Below are 20,297 nucleotides of genomic sequence, written 5' to 3'. Positions count from 1 at the left end.
TTTTTTTTTTTTTCACTTTTTCTTTCAACTAAAAAAATTGTAATAAGAAAAATAAAAGGTGGGGGCAGAGTTTAAGGAGATGAACTCAGGGAGTCTGCAGCCATAGCTAGGGACACACATGTGACACTGGCGTCAGGACAGGCCACATCCCTCCCCGTTCAAGCAGGTTGGCTGAAAACCACTTCGAGGCATTTCTCCTGACACATATCACCCCAGAACCCAGCCAGAGATCAGCAATGATGTCAGCGGGGAATCCCAGGCTATCAGCACTCAGGTCCAAGACCCCACCTGCAGAGAGGAACGTGACGGTCTGGTCTGGCTCTTCCAGGCACCCAGGTGGGACAAACACTGCCCAGAGGCTTGGTTAACAGTAAATGTATGGGAGGAAGCCCCTGCTCCAGACAATGTGTCTGAGATCCCATGAAGGGATACAGCAGGCACCCATGCTCTGTACCAGCCTGTCCCAGACCTGAGACCCACGGGTGGGCTCAGCAGCCTTCCTTAAAAGTGTGGGAGAGAATATGATGCTGTACACACCAGCATCGCTTTGTAGCTGGGCTCCAGTCCAAGCTCCTTCATGATGAGCTGTGAGGTCTTTGGATGAAGTATCAAACCACCAGAACTCACTCAACATGCCCTTGGGAAGTAGAATCAAGGCTCATCACCAGCATCATCATGTTTCAGCCTTGTTGGAAGGGAGAGCAGGTTGACCAGGAGAGGTTGTGGATTTTGTCATTCATAATACACCAAAAAATGGAGAAGACCAATGGAAAGGAACCTAGCGGGCAGGAGCAGAGAGCTGTTTCCCTGGCTGCTGTGGGCCTGGGGGCAGGTCACACACTCACCAGTCCTGTCCCATTCTCAGCAGTCAGAAGCAGCTCTTTTCTAGGTCACTTGCTCAAACTGGGGACTTGCCTGCCCAGTTCAGTCTGGAAAGTCACTGAAGAAGACCCTGCTCAGCCTATGGGCAAGGAAAAGACCCATACTTTGTTCCAAGGTAGAACCAAAAAGGGGGCTGTGGTTCGTGATTCCTCTGGCTCCTCCCTGGGTGCCGGGGATGTTACTCACATCATCAGGAATGAAACACTGTACGTGAGGGCTAAAGCACCTGACGGTGAGCACTGGCTTGGTCCGTTAGCAGGCAGTGACCTTGAGCAAGTCGGTTAACCTCTATAATCCCCAAGCTGCTCATCTATAAATCAAGCAAAGGGTTAGTGAGACGGTCAAAGGAGATAACACATGAAAGCACATTGTCAGTGACCAAACTCTACACGAATGACAGGTATTGTGAAAAAATAAAGTGAAAGTGTTAGTCGTTTAGTTGTGTCTGACTCTTTGTGACCCCATGGACTGTAGCCCGCCAGGCTCCTCTGTCCGTGGAATTCTCCAGGCAACAATACTGCAGTAGGTAGCCATTCCCTTCTTCAGGGGATCTTCCTGACCCAGGGATCGAACCTGGGTCTCCTACATTGCAGGCAGATTCTTTACTGTCTGAGCCAAGAGATAGGTGTTATAATTATTAAACAGTTCCAGTGGTCTTCCTTGGTGGTTCAGTGAATTAAGACTCTGGGCTCCGTATGCATAGGGCATGGGTTCGATTCCTCATTGGGGAAGATCTCGAGTGCTGCCTGGCTAAAACAAAGCACCAAATAACTCCTTGGCCAGAGGGTCTGGATTCTGGTATTCTCTTCACCTTTACCTAGAGTTAAGTCCCTTCCCTCTCTGCCTATTTATTTATTTATTTATTTTCCTCTCTGCCTATTTAAACAGTTGGGCTAGAACAGTTTCTCTGTTTGATCCAGCCTGATGCTCAATGGGATCACGGTGGGAAAGGCAGGGCTTGTGAACCCTGTGTGGGAGGCCACGCACGGCAAACGGACAGCAGCTACCAGAGCTGAAAGGCCTCAGGAAGAGCCCTCACGTGGGGCAGCCTGAGGTAGGGCACTGAGCCAACCTTCTGGTGGTGCTGGGTTTAAGCAGGGAGGCCTCAGCTCAGCCTCAGTTTCCTGAGCAGCTCCAGGACAAAGCTGGCACGGCAGCATGGAAGGGCCACTCGGAACAGGCCTGGAGTCTGCAGGCCAGGCAGACATGATGTCATCTGTGCATCTGGAAACCACAGACCCGCCCTCCTGGGTCCCCAGTGGCTCTCAGGCTCTCTGGCCAGGATCCCCGAGTTCCGCTCTCTCTCTCTCTCTTTCTCTCCCCAACCCTTCACATTCCAGGCTTCCAAGGAACTCAGCCTGGACCTCCTGGGCTTCCGTCCAAGCAGCTCCTTCTATATTCCCCCACCCCCACGTCTCTTGGGAGTAAACAATACAACTTTAAACAAAGACCGCTGCCTCAGCCCTGAGGAAAATTCTGGGCTGGATTCAGTGCTCTGCTGACTGTTTATTTCTTCCTACCCACGCTTTCTGCCAAGATAGAACCTGAGGGGCTGTGTTTATCGCCATCTCCTCTCCCCTCCCCGGGACTTCCAGGCCCTGGACACGGTGCTCACATTTTCCAGGGTTCACACGAGTGCAGCAAGTATGTCAAGTCCAAAACTTGCTGGATCCCAGCTCTGCCCTCTCATTAACTGGCAAGTCTCTCAGCCTCTCTGAACCTTAGTTTCTTGGTCTGCAAAATGGGGCCAATAATACTGACATCCGATGGATGCTGTGAGGATGAGTCACTCAGGGCCGGGCCAGCGGCTGCACACGGTGGGTGCGCAACATCCACGACTTTCCTGTTCTCTCCCCCTTTCATCAGACCATGGTTCTCACTCCCCTGGAGGGTGGTCCAAGTTCCCATTGCTGGGCCCCACCACCAGAGCATCAGTTCTGACTCTCCCATTCAGATTTCTGATTCAGCAGTTGTGAGATCTACATTTCTAACAACCCCCCAGGGGCTGCTGCTCCTGTATTCCAGAGGGTACTCTTTGAGAACCACTGTACACAAGCCTTCTTCTCCTCCGTGAGGACGAGGTGGAAGGTCTCTACTCCAAGCCTGGCATACAGGGGAGCTCCAGGATGGACTTTTTATTATGTATAATTGGCATATCAAAAAATCCACCCGTTTGAAGTGTGCACATTGATAAGCTTTAGTGAAGTTGTAGAATTGTGCAACCATCTCCACAATCCAGTTTTAAAACATTTCCACCACTCCAAAAAATTCCCCCAGGGCCATCTGTGGTCAATCTGTGTCCATTCCAAGCCCAGGCCACCACTAATCTGCTTTCTGTCTCTAAGTTTTGCTTTTTCTAGAAATCTCATGTACACAGACTCAACAATTTGTGGTCTTTTGTGTCCGGCTTCTTCCGGTCAGCATAATGTTTTTGCAGGTCATCCCTGCTGTAGCATGTCAGGAGTCCATTCCTCTTTATTGCCCAGTACTAGTCCACTGTGTGGGGGCAACACAGTTGGTTTATTATCTTGCTTCCCAGGTGGCACAGTGGTAAAGAATCTGCGGGCAAGGCAGGAGACACGGGTTCGATCTCTGGGTCGGGAAGATCCCCTGGAGTAGGAAATGGCAACCCACTGCAGTATTTTTGCCGAGAAAATTCCATGAACAGAGGAGTCTGGAGGGCTACAGTTCACAGGGTCACAAAGAGTCAGACACGACTGAGTGGCTGAGTGCAATGATGGGCCCCTGAAGTGTTTCCAGTTTTTGGTATTATGAATAATGCTGTTATGAACTTTCCCATACAAGCCCTTTGTGTGGACATGTGCTCCCAAAGGCTGTCCTTAGAGGTAAACCATAATTTACCAAGTCTCTCCTCCTGAGTCCTCAGGGTGTCTGCCACCAATACTGTTAGCGACTAAGAGCAAAAGGGAGGGCCAGGCTCTCCTGCCAGCAGCTAAGACCAAACTTGGACTCCTCCTCAGGCTTTGTCTCCCTGCAGCCTCACCTTACCCACTCGTCATTGCTCTCCCCCGCTATTACCCCAAATGTCATGCCTTGATTTAGATCTGGTGATTAAAGGATTTTGCCTTTCAGTTAAATTAAACTGCTCAAAGCAGCCAGCAGGGAAAAGAATGAAAACAGGATTGACCCAGATTTCTTGATAGTCCTGGAGTGTCTCATCCCTCCTGAGCATCACCGAGCTGAGGTGTCCCCATGGATGCACCACAATCTGGTCCAAAAGGAGCATCCTGTGAATGTGCGCAGCGGTCACAGCAAACCGAGGACCCAAACACTGGCCTTCTAATCCCAACACCCCCTGATTTTTGCTGCTATTCAGCTCCCCTGGTTTGGCTGACTTCATATCTGACACAGCAAGATTCTTCCTGTCTCTCAGGGGCATCCCAGCTGCTGTACAGGAAAGTATTTTTCCTCTCCACTTCCGAATCCTTACATCTGCCACACAAGAGGGACACCAAAGCTGTTATCCTGGACACATACACTGTCCCTTGCAAGGGCCCCAAAGGAATCAGTGGAGCAAAGGCTGATTGGCTAAGGCCCTTTGCCCTGAGCCAGTTCCCCTTCTCCCATTCCAGGAAACCTCTCCTGTGTCCAGGTAGTTTCTGGCTCATATCTTAAGCATTCAGGAGAGGAGGTTCTGGCCTCAGAGTTCAAATATCTGGGCTTGCATTCCTGTGCGGACTTGTGGCAGCAGCGACCTTGGGCTCTTTCTTATGATGAAGGTGATGTTTTTCATCCCGCTGACCTCCAGGGGCAGATGAGATAAGAGGAAGAGATTGGTTGGGTGCAGCTGCTCTGGCAACCCGTGGAGGATACGTAGGTCCCAGGTCAAAGAGATTCAGAGAGAGGTAAAGACTTCACTTCTGGCACCATTGTGGGTAGAAACAAGGACCCTTTAGGGGAAACGGCCTCTCAGGAAACTGCCATTCTTGACTCGCTCTCTGGATTTGTCAAGTCAAACGGTGGCCCTGCCAGGAGTTATAGAGATGCGTCAGAATGGTGGATTAGAGTTGTGTTTTTATGTAGTAATAAGAGGCTGGGTGACAGGTTGGAAAGTGCCTGTGCATATGGTGCAGATGCTGAAACTGAAGCTCCAATACTTTGGCCACCTGATGCGAAGAGATGACTCATTGGAAAAGACCCTGATGCTGGGAAAGACTGAAGGCAGAAGGAGAAGGGGATGACAGAGGATGAAATGATTGGATGGCATCACCAATTCAATGGACATGAGTTTGAGGAGACTCCGGGAGATAGTGGAGGACAGAGAAGCCTGGTGTTCTACAGTCCGTGGGGTGAACAACAGAAACAGCAATAGTGCAGAATGGATTATAACAAGTAGCTGAGAATGAAGCCAGGAACGCGAATCCTAGCCCTGCCACCCACTAGGTATGTGACCTTAGGCAAACTACTTAACATCTCTGGGCCTCAGTTTCCTCATCCTTACAGTGGAAACAATCATCTCACAAGGTTACAGTGAAAATTAAGTGAGAGAAGCTTTGTGAAACTCTCAGCTCACTCTGTGCTGTGTGCTTAGTCTCTCAGTCGTGTCTGACTCTTGCGACCCCATAGACTGTAGCCCGCCAGGCTCCTCTCTCCATGGGATTCTCCAGGCAAGAATACTGGAGTGGGTTGCCATTTCCTTCTGCAGGAGATCTTCCCAACCCAGGGATCGAACCCAGGCCTACCCCATTGCGGGCGGATTCTTTAACAGCTGAGCCACAAGGGAAGCCCAAGAATACTGGAGTGGGTAGCCTATCCTCCCTCCTGACCCAGGGATTAAACCAGGGTCTCCTGCATTGCAGGCAGATTCTTTACCAACTGAGCTATCAGGAAAGCCCATTGGCTGACAGTAAACGTGTCAAAAGTGGCACTTTTCTTATTTATACTTTATTTTTAATAAAGCATTTACTGGGACTTCCCTGGTGGTCCAGTAGCTAAGACTCCATACTCCCAAAGCAGGGAACCCAGGGTTAATCCCTGGTCAGATCCCACATGTCACAACTAAAACCCAGCACAGCCAAATAAATAACAGGAAAGACAAATAATGGGGGAAATTATTATAAATCAAGTATTTTGAAAAAAAAAAAAAGCAATTCCTGAGTTCCTGCTATCCATTCGCTCATCCATTGGTTTGTTCATTCATTTACTTGTTCATCTAGTCAATAGAAACCCTCAAGTGTCAACAGTGTGCCAGAATCTATGAAACGCACTAGAAATAAAACCAGTACAGTGCTGGGACTTCTCTGGTGGCGCAGTACATAGGAGGCCACCTGCAAAGGCAGGGACAGGGCTTCGGTCCCTGGGCGAAGATTCCACATGCCAAGGAGCAACTAAGCCCTTGGGCCACAACTACTGAAGCCCACACTCCCTAGAGCCCGTGCTCTGCAACAAGAGAAGCCACCGCAATGAGAAGCCTGCACACGGCGAGGAGAGGTAGCACCCTCTTGCCAAAACTAGAGAAAGCCCACGCGCGGCAGAGAAGACGCAGTGCAATCAAAAAATACATAAGTAAACTTTAAAACCTAGTACAGTGCTTGACCATTTTTAAAGCTCTTTTCCATGCATTGCCTTGTTTTACCTTCCTCCTACTTTCAGTCTGATGATAGGAGAACGGAGGCTCTGAGGATGTGGTGATTTATCCAAGATCCCAACTAAACGGTGGCACAACAGCCTCCAATGAATGTTTTCAGACATACAATCCATTTTACTTTATGGGACACTTCACTGCTGGAAGGACAGGGTCATTAATAAATGAGTAAGACTGGGCCTCTCCCCACCAGTCTCCACAGTCTGTGCTCCCGGGACGCAGGACGCCTCCCCTCATTGTAGTCTTTTCCCCACGGCCCTACTGGAGTTGCTGGTTCTGATTCATCTCCATATGCCAGGAGGCGCCTGCCCAAAACACAGTGCAGCCTCTGCATGATGCCCGTGTCCAGCTGGGTTCTCAGCTGCCAATGACGGAGCAGGGCCCAGGGCCCAGGCGGTGCCCCAGCTATAAAGAGGCTGAGAAAGCTTAGGTCTGGCTTCTACCTGGAGGAGTGGGACTCAGAGTGGGGAGTGTTCAGAGGTTCTGGGAAGCCAGAGAGCATGCCATGGGTGCTATGTCCTGGCCTGAATTTGATTCTGCCTGGCTGGGGAGACCTATGAACATTTATCCTAATTAAAGGGTAATTCTACTTTCTGCAGAGCCTCAGTGCCTCTATGGGGGCTCAGGGCCAGGATCTAAGACTTCTGTGTTCAGATGGAGTCCTGGCCAAGGAGGCCTTTGAGCTAGTCTTGGACAGAAGGCCTTACTCTCACAGTCACGGAGACACATGGGCTCCTGGCCCTGCCCCACCCACGTGCAGGGGCAGGACTCACTGCCATCTGGCCACTCCCAGGCGAGGTGGGAGCCTCAGTACCTAGAGGCCCGTGCAGCTCCTGCCTGGACACCAGCGTTAGGAGGAGTCATCGAGTGTGACATTGAGCAATCCACGAACATCGCCCAGCTAAGCTGCAGGTTCTGGGGGTGATCCTGTTCCCCACCCTAAAAAGTGCACAACTCCTCTACCCAGCTCAGTTTCTGCAACACTGTTGAGAATACGGAGAGCCAGAGAAACATGAAGATAAGAACTCAGAGAAATGGTAGCCAAGATAAACATGATATAGTCACATGGCCAGGGTTTCTCTGATGGCTTAGCAGGTAAAGAATCTGCCTGCAATGCAAGAGTTTTAGGTTTGATCCCTGGGTTGGGAAGATCCCCTTGAGAAGGGAATGGCAACCCACTCCAGTATTCTTGCCTGAAAAATCCCATGGACAGAAGAGCTTGGTGGGCTACAGTCCACGAGGTCACAAAGAGCTGGACACGGCTGAGCACACAGTCTCACGGCCAAACCCATGAGAGAACAGAGGAGAGGTGATGAATGCTGCCCCGGGGCCTGAGAATGCTGGGGAGGAGGACTGGGCCGGGTGAGAAGGACTGGCAGAAGTTTGCTATGCAAAGCAGGGGAAGAAAGGTGTTTCACAGGAAGGAACAGTGGGCTGTAAACAGGCAAATCATTGAGGCACGCTGGGGACGGACAGGAGGCAGGAAGCAGGCAGGAAAGGCCAGTAGGGCAAACCGGAACATGAGACCTTGCCGCGACCTTCAGACAGAGACCAAGCTGCCTGGGAAGTTGAGGCGTCTTGCATTTGAAAGGAAAATGAACATCTAGGCTGAGAAATAAAGCTGTGTATGTAATGCCCACTCTGTGCCCAGTGGTTTACAAGCTTTTCCTCCACACCATGCAACGTGCACGCTTTACAGGTGTGGACACGACACAGAGCCACGGTTTTTCTACGGTACTAGCCCTGTCGGAAGGGTGACAGGGCAGAAGGAACCCCCACAGAACCATAGCAGTTCCTTGAGGGTGAGGACTCCCTTACATGGAAGGAAGCAACCTGGAGCTTTTTAAAGAGTTTGGGACTTCCCTCGTGGTCCAGTGGCCAAGACTCAAGAACCCAGGGCGGGGGGCCCAGGTTCGATCCCTGCTCGGGGAACTAGATCCCACGTGCCACAACAAAGACCTGGCGTAGCCAAATCAATCCATAAATATATGAAGAGTTTGCTCTTCTGATCTGAAGATCTGAAACCTGGGTCCCTGCTCTAGGCCACCGTAGCACCATCCAAGGTCACTGAACCCAACACCTTGAATGGGCCACCCGCCAAGGATCCCCCAGCCTGAGGCTTCTCAGCGGCAGCGCCCATGTGCCTAGTGCACGGTGCTCAGTGACAACTGTTAGATGAAGCTTTCTGCAAAGAATTCTTCCAGTTGTCTCCCGGGCGCAGCCAACACCTCAGGAAGTAACTCCCGGTCTCTCTGGTTCACCAAAGTCACAGGGAGAGGGTGGGGCCCCCCTCTACTTCCATGGTGCCGCCCAGGGGTGAGAGTGCTGCTGGAGCCCCCAGGCAGCTGAGTCAGGGTGGGGGAAGGCTTCCTGGAGTAGGAGAGCCAAGAGCCTAGGTTTCCCCACAAGGCGGGGGTGGGGTGGGGTGGGGGAGGGGTGGGGCTCGGGAGGGAGGAGGGGTCTGGCGGGGGCTGCCTGGAGAGGGCACTCGGGGCGGGGCGGGGGCGGGGAGGAGGTGGCCCCGCCTCTCAGGCTGTTTTCCCCCTGCGCTTCTGCTGCCTCAGCAGGCTTGCCCAAGGTGGTGGGTGCTGAGAGAAGGTGGAGGGAGCAAAGGAACCAGCTCTCCCTGAGCGGGGTTTGGATCAGGCCCTCTGGAGCTACATGCCAGCCTCAGCTGCTACTTGTGGCAACTTCCAGCCCCTCCAGGCCTGTTTGTTGTTGCTGTTTGGCGGCTAAGTTGTGTCCAACTCTTTCGCAACCCCATGGACTGTAGCCCACCAGGCTCTTCTGTCCGTTGGATTTCCGAGGCGAGAATACCAGAGTGGGTTGCCATTTCCTCCTCCAGGAGATCTTTCCAACCCAGGGGTTGAACCCACCTCTCCTGCATTGGCAGGCGGATTCTTTAAACCTGAACCACCTGGGAAGCCCCCAGGCCTATTTACCCATCTGCAAAATGGGCTCAATAATGGGGTTTCCTGAGGACTCCGTGGAAGGTGATTTTTGCTGCCCTTTGGATTTTCTCTGTTGTTTCCGAGTTCTGTGGAGGTTGAGAGATGAACCCACTGGACCCTCTGTGCTGGATTCACAATAGTCAGATCTGGCATTTTTGAGCACTTACTGGAACTGTCTTAAGCTCCTTACGTGTACTGTCATTTCGTTCTCATACCACCCTGCTATTAGCTGTGTTTTGCAGATAATGAATGTGAGCTTTCCATCCACCCATTCCCTCACCCAGCACTGCTCATCAGATGCCCGGTGGCCTGGGCTCTGGGTCAGCCCACACTCGTCAGCACACCTGGCTTCCCGAGCCAGCCAGATGTCTGGGCAGGCCTCACAGCTCCCAGACCTGTCGTCGCACCCTCTTTCGGCCCCGCCTGGCTGCTTTCCCTACTCGCCTGGCTAGCTTGGCGGCTGCCAGGGCTTCTCAAGCTTCCCCCCTCCACAACCCAGTTGTTTGGGTGCCGGCAAATGCCAGGCTGGTGAGCAGCCCCGGCTTCCACCGGCCCAGCTGCCCTTGCCCTCAAGGTGCAGGGTAGGCGTGAGGCAGGGAGTAGGGGAGAGACAGGGTGTCTCCCAGGCTGGGAATTGCTGAGACGAACTGTAGCTGAATCACAGCATTAACTCACCCAGAACTGTGTGTGTCAGTCGCTCAGTCGTGTCCGACTCTTTGTGACCCCATGGACTGTGGCCCGCCAGGTTTCTCTGTCCTTGGGATTCTCCAGGCAAGAATACTAGAGTGGCTGCCATTCCCTTCTCCCAGGGATCTTCCCAACTGAGGGACTGAACCCGGGTCTACCGCATTGCAGGCAAATTCTTTACCATCTGAGCCACCAGGGAAGCCCAGGACTGGGACTCAGGAAAACAAACACCTATGCGTGTCAGGGGAAAGACCCAGCATCCCTGGAACATGAGTGGCCAGGAGGTGTCCTCTGCCCAGGTGCGGGCACAATTTACTTCCCTCTCTGAACTTAAGCGTTCCCAACTTCTCCCCTTATTCTGAACCAGTTGTTCAGAACCCAGCATGAGCCCAAGGAAGAGAAGGCAAGGGAGAATTTCCCCAGATAAATTAGAAAGTGAAGTCTCACGGGAATCGAGTGGTATTTCAGTCACCTAGAAGTGGCTTCTGGGCTCAGGGAGCTGAAGCCCAAATCCAGAACTGACAGTCAGGAAGGCGGCTTGGATGTGGGAGGACTAAGTAAGGAAACTGAAGCGCAAACATCAACTCCCACCTCTGCTGTTGGTGGCCAAGCAAGCAAAAGTGACTCACCTATTGATGAACATGAGTGTCCTCATCCCTGAGATGGGAGCAACCCCACCGCATGAGAATCAAGCAAGGATGACCACAGAGGAGACACCAGTGACCACAAAACCAGTCCTCAGCAGCCCAGCTCCACGGGAAAAGGGCTATGAGCAAATAGGTTTGGAAAACACTCTCTCCTCTCTGGAAATGTGTCCCACAGGTGAAGGATTTGGAGAAGCCCTGTAATAAGGAAAGTATGTGGAAGTTAACACTGGGTTTCCCCAACTTGGCCCAGGAAGGAAGCATTCTGTGGGGGTGGCGCTCTGAGTGCCCTGTATGTGAACATCAGGTGGCCGTGGCGTTTGGAAAAGGGCAAGTTGTCCACTTTCGTGGGGGAGAGGAGTCGACTAAGAGAAGGGTGGCAGCAGCCTGGAAACCGGGTGGGCCTTCAACACGCTCCTACATTGGTGGGTGGAAGTGGACATGAACACGGCTGCGCTGAAGGCAGGTGGGCCAGGCTGATTAAAATGTCAAAGTCTCCACCGCTTGATCTCCAGGAACAAATCCTCTGCAGGAACTTATCCTGCCTAACTGCTTGCGCTGAATGTATGTACAAGAATCTTCACTGAAGCATCACGTGTAAATACTAAAAGGGGGGAAAAAAAAAGTGAACAATCGAGACATCCAGCCCTAGGGGAGCATTTGAGCGATGACGGTCTACGCTTACGGCAGTCATGCATATGGCAGCCTGGACCGTTACCATGGATACAGCGGGGCTGTGCACTCGGATGGGCAAGACTTCCCAGATGTGCACTTCCGCAGAAAAAGAACTTTCTCTTCTGTCTCTCTCTCTCTCTATATATATATATATACACACACACATATAATATATATGTCTGATTTTTTATATTCAAGTAACACTTCAGTGAACATTCTTGTATATATACCTCATGTAAGTATTTACAGAGGAATAAATTCCTAGAAGTGAAATTGCCATATCAAAAAAAAATTTAATTCATGTTGATGCTTGGCAGAAACCAACACAATATTGTAAAGCAATGATCCTTCAATTAATAATAAATAAAATGTAATTATAAAAATTTTGTTATTTTTATGTTATATATATAGTATATATAGAGAGATAAATGATTTATTAGTGTAATATCTATATATACATATACTATATAGGTAGACACATATATACAACCTACTTATACAAAGATATATGTGTGTGTATGAATACAAATACAAATGACACACACCCATATTCATATGTGCTAAGTGCTAAGTCACTTCAGTCATGTCCGACTCTGTGCGACCCCATAGACGGCAGCCCCCCAGGCTCTCCCATCCCTGGGACTCTCCAGGCAAGAACACTGGAGTGGGTTGCCATCTCCTTCTCCAATGCATGAAAGTGAAAAGTGAAAGGGAAGTCGCTCAGTCGTGTCCGACTCTTCGCGACCCCATGGACTGCAGCCTACCAGGCTCCTCCATCCATGGGATTTTCCAGGCAAGAGTACTGGAGTGGGGTGCCATTGCCTTCTCCTGATATCAATACTATAAGTACATAGAAAAGTATCCAGAAAAGGATATGACAAACTTAACAGAGGCTCTCTCTTCGCAGGGACATGTGTGATTAGGAAGAAGGGTGAGAAGGACCATGACACTTAACAGCATTACCATCCTGTTTTTATTTTTCACAGTGAAACAATTTCAACAGTAATGAAATTGTCTTTTTTTTTTTTTTGGCCAAGTCATGCAGCATGGAGGATCTTAGTTTCCCAACGAAGGATCGAATCTGGGCCCCCTGCACTGGAAGAACGGAGTCTTAAGCACTGGACCACCAGGCAAGTCCCAAGATGTCTTAAAAAAAAAACCCCGCTAAAACTAGACTGAGGAGGATGGCTTTGCTTTGGCAGCCAACGCAAAGCCTTTGTTTTTTTTTAACCTGAAGCCATGGGTGTTTGTTTTGAATATAAGCATCAAATGACTATTGGATCCCAAGATTCATTGCTTTTGGTTTCAATATAAAAATCACTTTTTTTGCTTTGTATTTGAAAAATACCAAAGATCGCAATAATGTGTAACACACCACTTACAAGAATTATATTGAAAGAAGATGTCAGAACTACCTTCATTAACCTAACCAGACTTCTCTCTGAAAATAACGCTCCTAACAGTCTCCAGGGAACAGGATGGCGCAGATTCTGAGCGGAAGTCTTGTGAGGCTGTGGGGCACTCTCAGAGTCTGTCTGTCTGCTATGTGTTCATGGTCCCTGGTCTCTGCAGCACACAGCCTAGAGGGGGCGTGTGAGCCGGCAGTGCCCACCTACCCTGTTCCCACATTCACATCTGTGTATTGACCACTGTGCTTGGTCCCCAGGCCCTGTTGCATTACTGACCTTCTGGGATTCTTTCCCATGCTTTTGAAGTGTATCCTTTGGAAGTTCATCTAGTTTGGTTTTCTTGGTGGGGAACTCGCTGTTCTTGTTTATCTGTAATTCTCTTCCTTTCACTCTCATTCTTGCAAGGTGGTTTCGCCAGTTACACATTCTAACTTGACCATCTACCGTTTGTGGACAGCCTCCTCTGGTCTCAAGTCTCCCATTGTTGCTGGTGAACAGCTGTTAAATTGTCCCTGTGTTAAATGCTCTGGCTTTCAATCCAGAATGAGCCCAAGATCCTCCATCGTTGGTATTCTGCCCACATTATGTGCCCAGCTGTGGCTTTCTTCTCATTTACTCTGTTTAGGATTCATGGGTTTTCTTGATTTTGTGGATTCAAGTTTTTCATCAGGCACTCTTCCTTTAAAAAGTAACTTTCTTCCATTTTCTCTATTCTTTCCTTTGGGGACTCAAATTTGCTGTAGTGAGACCTTTTCATTATATTCTGTTTCTTCTCCCTTTCTTACTCTCCTCATCACTATAAGCACGATAACCATCTGTCTTACTGTTACATTCTAAAGAATTTTCTGGAATATTTCTCCAGTGCATTGTCTCTTCAGCTGGGTCTAATCTGTAATTTAACTCATCAATTGAGTTTTAAATTTCAATAATTATATTATTCATTTTTACAAGGATAAATGAATTCTCTGGAAAAGAAGGGCGTTCCTCGGGGATGTCAGCAGAGGTGAGAACAGGGTCACAAGAAAGGGAGAGGAGTCCTGGGTCAGAAGGATGGGGGTGCTGTCCAAGCCCATTCTTTATTAGATAAGACCTGCTGCCAATTTCATGGATGCCTAGTGTGTGAGAGCATCCAGGGGTGCCAGGCGGGAGGGGACCAGGAAGACCCAGCCTAGGGTGTGTGGATTTGAACCTCCCCATTTTTAATGCAAGGTCTCAAAAGACTTCGCGATTCTGGTCCATTGGACTGTCAAGTTAATGCAGGTAATCTTGGAAACAGTGGTAACAAGACAGAATTGGAACAAGCTTCTGGCTCTTATGGGCTTCCCTTGTGGCTCAGCTGGTAAAGAATCCACCTGCAATGTGGAAGATCTGGCTTTGACCCCTGGGTTGGGAAGATCCCCTGGAGAAGGGAAAGAAAGGCTACTCACTCCATTATTCTGGCCTGGAAAATTCCATGGACTGTACAGTCCATGGGGGTCACAAAGAGTCAGACACGACTGAGTGACTTTCACTGTGGCTAATTATAGACCGCTGCAAAGTATGACCCTCCTGGCTTGGCTTTTGTTGAATCTGAAGATCCTGGAGGTGCAGATGATGCTGTCTGAGAGCTAGACAGAACACTGTGGCTGCCAAGGAAGAGTGGAGCTCTCAAATGGTGAAAAGAGAAGCAGGAATCATGGCCCACCTCCTTCTTGGGGTCATTGCCCTCCAGATGATTACGGGAGGAGTTCTTCATCTCCATGCACATCTCCAAGATGGAGATGCTTCTCCTGCAGCCAGAGCAGGTCCCTTTCTAGAGACAGGAGAAGAGAGCGATCACTGTCTCAGAAGAGAAATCACAAGCTGTCTGGTTCTTTCTAGATCTTTCTAGACCTAGCAGGTCTAGGTCAAATGAAAGGAAATAGACCTCTGAAGCCCAGAAAGCCACACAGCTAGTTAGGGGCAGAGCCAGGATTGAAACATAGATCTTCTTATTTCTTGGTTAGGGCCTAGCAGTTGGTCAGGACCACCCAAGAGGGAAGGGATTAGATACTGAAGACTGAGATGGATTCTGGTCCGTGTCATCCAAAATAAACTACAATGAGGTATAGAGAGACCCAACAAAGATCAGTTGTTCTTCCATGACTACTTTGACGTATTTATTGAAAAAGTATACACTGATAACCCACCTGAATCCTCTTTTTGTTTCCCCTTTTGGTGTCCCTGCTTTGTGGTACACGAAGCATACTTTCAAACTAGGCTACTAGGAATTGCAGGCTGAAAAGGGAGCCACAGCTTTGCCTGCACTGGAGCAGGCAGGACGGTCTTGAATGCAGCTGGAAGCCAGGGAGCGGTGGGGGGCTCCTGGAGACCCGCAGCTCCTCCCAGTCGCTGATTCCGGGAAGAGCGGCTGGAAGGCAGATGCTTGAGGAGGTTAACTTTGGGGCACCGTCGCCACCTGGTGGCGTAGCCTGGTTATTGCCGCGATCGCGCCTACAAGCCCAGAGAAAGGAGAGAACAAAGGAAATGTGGGCGGAGGCGCCAGGCTGGGCGATTTGACTTTGCCGCAAGAATTGCTGAACCCCCTTGTCCATCCCTGGAAGGTGCTAGCCTCCGAAGAGCTGATCTCTTGGTTCTCAGAGTGTGCAAACAGGAAGCCCTGGGCCTTACACGACTTCCAGGCGTCATCACATGGAAATTAGAAAGACCACAGTCTTGAGATCTTAGAATCACCAAGGTAATCCCCACCCGCCATCCCTGCCGCTAGGTCACTGTCACAGGGTCTGAGAACTGCCCGAGATCACCCAGCTCCAGTAGCTGTTCCCGCCTCCGCCTCCGCCCCCGCCCAATGTGGGCAGCCTTTGTTCACCAAGGTCTCAGCGACATTCCGGCCCCAGGCGGCGGAGTTTACCTTATCTCTGTGGCCCTCCCTTGGGGGCACTGGGCCTTCGGACCCACGCCCTCTCCCTCCCTCTCCCCGCTGGAGCTGACCTTCCTCCCGCCTCCTGCTCCCCTTCTCTCGGGTCTCCGCCGCCACCGAGACCTCTGTCCTACGCCAGTCCTTTCAACTGCCGTTTGCACATCTGGGACAAGTTGCTGTCCCCAGTGTGGATACTTCTCCGGGGCAATCCCCTCGCGTTCACCCCCTGACCACCCAGAATCTGTACAGTCCACTGTCTTAACCCGCCCTGTCCACGTAGGCGGTGCTCAGCACTGCTGTTTCCTCCTACGTTTTCTTTCGAAATAACATCATACTTCGAGAAAAGTCGCAAAAATAGTACAAAGAAGTCCCTTACCCGCTTTGGTGGTGATTAAGTCTCTAAGTCATGTCCGACTCTTGGGACCCCATGGACTGTAGCCCATCAGGCTCCTCTGTCCTTGGGATTTTCCAGGCAAGAATGCTGGAATGTGTTGACATTTCCTTCGCCAGGGGATATTCCCGACCCAGGAATCGAACCCCGGTCTCCTGCATTGCAGGCGGATTCCTGCATTGCAGGCAGATTCTTTACCAACTGTGGAGATACCACTGAGCTGCAGGAGAAGCCCTACCCTCCTTACTGAGAGTTATTTATTTTTAACGTTTGCCCCATTTGCTTTCTTATCCTTTGTTTCCATCACACACACACTCTTAGAGTTTATTAAACCATCTGGAAGTAGGTTACATCATAGTCCTTAACCTTCAGTGTCATTTCCTAACAATAAGGATATCCTTATATAATTATAAAATTCAGAAAATGTAACATTGAGACAATATTTTAACCTAATTAATACTGTGCATTTCAGCTTGGATAATTGTCCCCAAAATGTCCTGTCTAGCATTTTTTGTTTCTGTTTTGTCCCAGACTCAATTCAGGTTCACATATTTCATTTACTTGTCATGTCTTGAGTCTCCTTAATCTGAAAAGTTAGCCTCTATTGTGTGTGACACTCATATTTATGAGGGATACAGGTCAGTAATTTTATAAAGTTCCTCAGTGCACATACTTCCTTTCCTCCTGTATTTTTTGCTCTAAGTGCCAAAGGTCTTCCCAGGTGAAAGTGAAAGGCACTCAGTCGGTCTCTTACCCCATGGAATAGTCCATGGAATTCTCCAGGTCAGAATACTGGAGTGGGTAGCTGTTCCCTTCTCCAGGGGATCTTCCTGACCCAGGAATTGAACCGGGGTCTCTTGCACTGCAGGCGGATTCTTTACCAGTTGAGCCACCAGGGAGGCCCAAGGTGATGCCAGTGGTAAAGAACCCACCTGCCAGTGCAGGCAGACCTGAGACACGGGTTTGATCCCTGGGTTGGGAAGGCCCCCTGGAGGAGGGCGTGGTGACCCACTCCAGGATTCTTGCCTGGGAAATCCCATGGACAGAGGAGCCTGGCAGGCAACAGTGCATAGGGTTGCAGAGTCGCACACATGCCAAGGGTCTACCCAGTTCCTCAGTTTAGGAGCGAGGGCCCCCCCCACCCCCCCCCCCCCCCAGCCTCACCAGATCCTCACACCTACTGCCCTTCTCTCCAGTGCCCTTATCTCTCCTCACCAGCCAGCCAGCCTCTGGACTCACTCAGCGACTGGACTGCTTCTCACAAGCTGGTTCTTTAAAGTGTTGTCCTGCAGCATCAGGAGAGCTTGTTAGAAATGCAGACTTTAGGCCCCAGCCCTACGGAGTCAGAATCTTTTTAACCTGTTCCTCTTGCGTTTCTTTGAGAAGTCCTGCTCTCAGACATCCCTGAAACAGAGCCCCCAGCTCCACACTGAAGGAATGTCCCTCTTCACTGCCCCTGACCCCTAGACCTCATTCTTGCCTCCCTACGTTCAATGAATGCGTGCTGTCACCTTTGTGCCATTTAGTCCTTCCTGGGATGCCCTCTCCTGAGACTTCAAGATGAGGCTTAAAGGTCACCTCTTGTACGCTTCCTGTCACTCCTCTTGGGTGCCATTTCCTCTGAACCTATCTTTTATTGTAGCTTCTGTTATACCCAAGTGTTACTCCCAAAGGCTCCTGATCTTTAAGTGACTATTCCATTCATTAGCCAGTGAGCTTTCTGAAGGGGAACCTGCATCGTATCCACCTCCTTATCTCCAGGGCCTGGCACAATTCGAATGTCTGTTGAACGAGCGCATAATAGAAACAGCTCTTTGTGGGCTTCCCTGGTGGCCCAGTGGCTTAGAATCCGCCTTGACAATGCAGGGCACGCGGGTTTGATCCCTGGCCCAGGAAGACCCCACGTCTCTAGGTAACTAAGCCCACGCACCACAGCTGTTCAGCCTAAGTGCCCTAGAGCCCATGCTCTGCAACAAGAGGCCGCTGTGATGAGAAGCCCCTATCTGCCGCCCTCAAACAGCAAGAAGTACCCAGTGCAGTAAAAAACAAAACACAACCCAGCTCTTCTTCCACGTTTAAGTCCTCCTTCCCAGTAGACCTGAAGTGGGTAGCGGGGTATCCAAATGTTTGGACAGAGGTGGCCACAGGGCACCTCAATGGCCCTTTGTGATCCCTGAGATCAGGCCCCAGAGAGAAGCGGCCTACTTGCAGTTTCCTTACTGGAGAGGTTGATCCGGTGAGTCACTACTAACTCATGACCTTCCTGGACAAGTGCCCTTACGTGGTTCAGTGTGAGCGGCAGAGTAGTCAAAACCAGAGTTACAGATGAATGCACACAGGATGGAGACTTAGGTGAAGTTTTTAAACATGAAAAACCATTATGTACCTCTTGCTCAGGAAATAAGTCATGCTGGTGAAGGATAATGGTTAGCTCAAGGATGGGGGAAGACTAGAGGGTTTATAACCAGGCTGGGATAGGCAGGGGACTTCAGCCATGCTGTTTACTCTTAGGCTGTGTGTGGAATATGAGTGTTTAATTATTTTTTATACATTCTTATGTCCTCTGAAAATTCTTACCTGAACCAAAGCATCATGTCTGGCACACAGGTGCCCTCTTTTTTTTTTTTTTTAAATGTGTTGTTTTGCCCAAGGTTTTCAGTTAACCAGCCCTCAAACTTGTGGGTGCCCACTGTTTACTACATGTAAACTTTCTCCATGGAGTGCTTCCAGCTCTAACAAGCAAAGTTCAGAGGGCAGGGTGAAAACAGAATCCCACCCTGTGATGGAAGCTTAAGACGAATGTAGATAAGGCTGGGGTTATATCTTAGCACACGGGCTACAGTTCAGATTTCATTTTATAGGCAATTAAATTCTCAAGGAAGAATAGTCTGAACTAATTCTTTATTTTAGCAAGGTGACTGTGACAACAGGCCAGATAGACCAGCTGGCTTTTGCAATAATCCAGAAGTACTACCTGCTCACTTATTTTTGGTTGTGCCACATAGCATGCAGGATCTTAGTTCCTTGATCAGGGATTGAACCTGTGCCCCCTGCAGTAGAAATGTGCAGTCCTAACCACTGGACTGCCAAAGAACTTTCTCAAAGTAAATTTAAAAAGCAATGTGTGGTATGAGGTGAGGAGGAAAGACTGGCTGCGTTGATACTGAAGCTGTGTGACTGGCAGAAAAGTTTACTCAGTCTACATTTATGTCTGAAATTTCTCATTAAAAAAGGTAGGCATCTTATAGAAATCATTAACATACACTGACCTGACAAGTAAGAAAACCTTAATTACCAGAATGGATACTTTGTCTTGGCGCAGTTTTTCATAAATGAATAAAGTGCTGTCACTTGATATAAACTGGGTAAAAGATAGGTCCAAGGAGACTAGCAAATGATACAGAAATAGATGTTGAAGAGTTCTAATAACATTTCATTGTGAAAGACTGAGAAAAAGCATATCTAAATTAACATTTAATATGCTTCCATTTTTTTTTTGGGGGGGGTAACTTTCTACTTTGTATTGGGGAATAGCAGATTAACAAGGATGCAATATTTTGGGGTATTTTATATGCTTTTAAATGTGTACAAATATAGTTGTAGATATTGTAGATATTGAACTATTTTCACCACGCAACTTAGTTTGTGGTCTAACTAATCAGAATGTTCAAATCTTCTCAGTAGGAATATGGGGTCTTTGGGAAGGAACTGCAGTACGGGATGGGTTACACTGACTACAGCCATGTGATTTTACACGTGGTTGAAAATCACCTGCCTATATATATATATATATAAAACTCTCTTTAAATTTATGTGTATATATACATACATACATACATATAAGGGTATGGCAGCCCACCCCAGTATTCTTGCCTGGAGAATCCCATGGACAGAGGAGCCCGTCGGTTAGTCCATAGGGTCACCAAGAGTCGGTAGCTCGGTCGTGTCTGACTCTTTGTGACCCCGTGGACTGTAGCCCACCAGGCTCCTCTGTCCATGGGATTCTCCAGGCAAAAATACTGGAGTGAGTTGCCATTTCCTTCTCCAGGGGATCTTCCCAACCCAGGGATCAAACCCGGGTCTCCTACATTGCAGGCAGATGCTTTATCCTCTGAGCCACCAGGGAAGCCTGGGTTAATAAACCATCTGGGAGA

General features: G+C 49.4%; 1 pseudogene; it reads left to right on the top strand.

Annotated features, from left to right (window-relative positions):
• Window positions 1–11,436: 11,436 nt before the first annotated feature.
• LOC138087798 (serine/arginine-rich splicing factor 3 pseudogene) lies at window positions 11,437–14,757 on the top strand (annotated as a pseudogene).
• The last annotated feature ends 5,540 nt before the right edge of the window (window positions 14,758–20,297 follow it).

This window comes from Capricornis sumatraensis, chromosome 10 (genome assembly GCF_032405125.1).
Source record: "Capricornis sumatraensis isolate serow.1 chromosome 10, serow.2, whole genome shotgun sequence".
NCBI lineage: Eukaryota > Metazoa > Chordata > Mammalia > Artiodactyla > Bovidae > Capricornis > Capricornis sumatraensis.
Note: the sequence above shows the minus strand (reverse complement) of the source record. Positions and strands in the feature narration are given on the sequence as shown.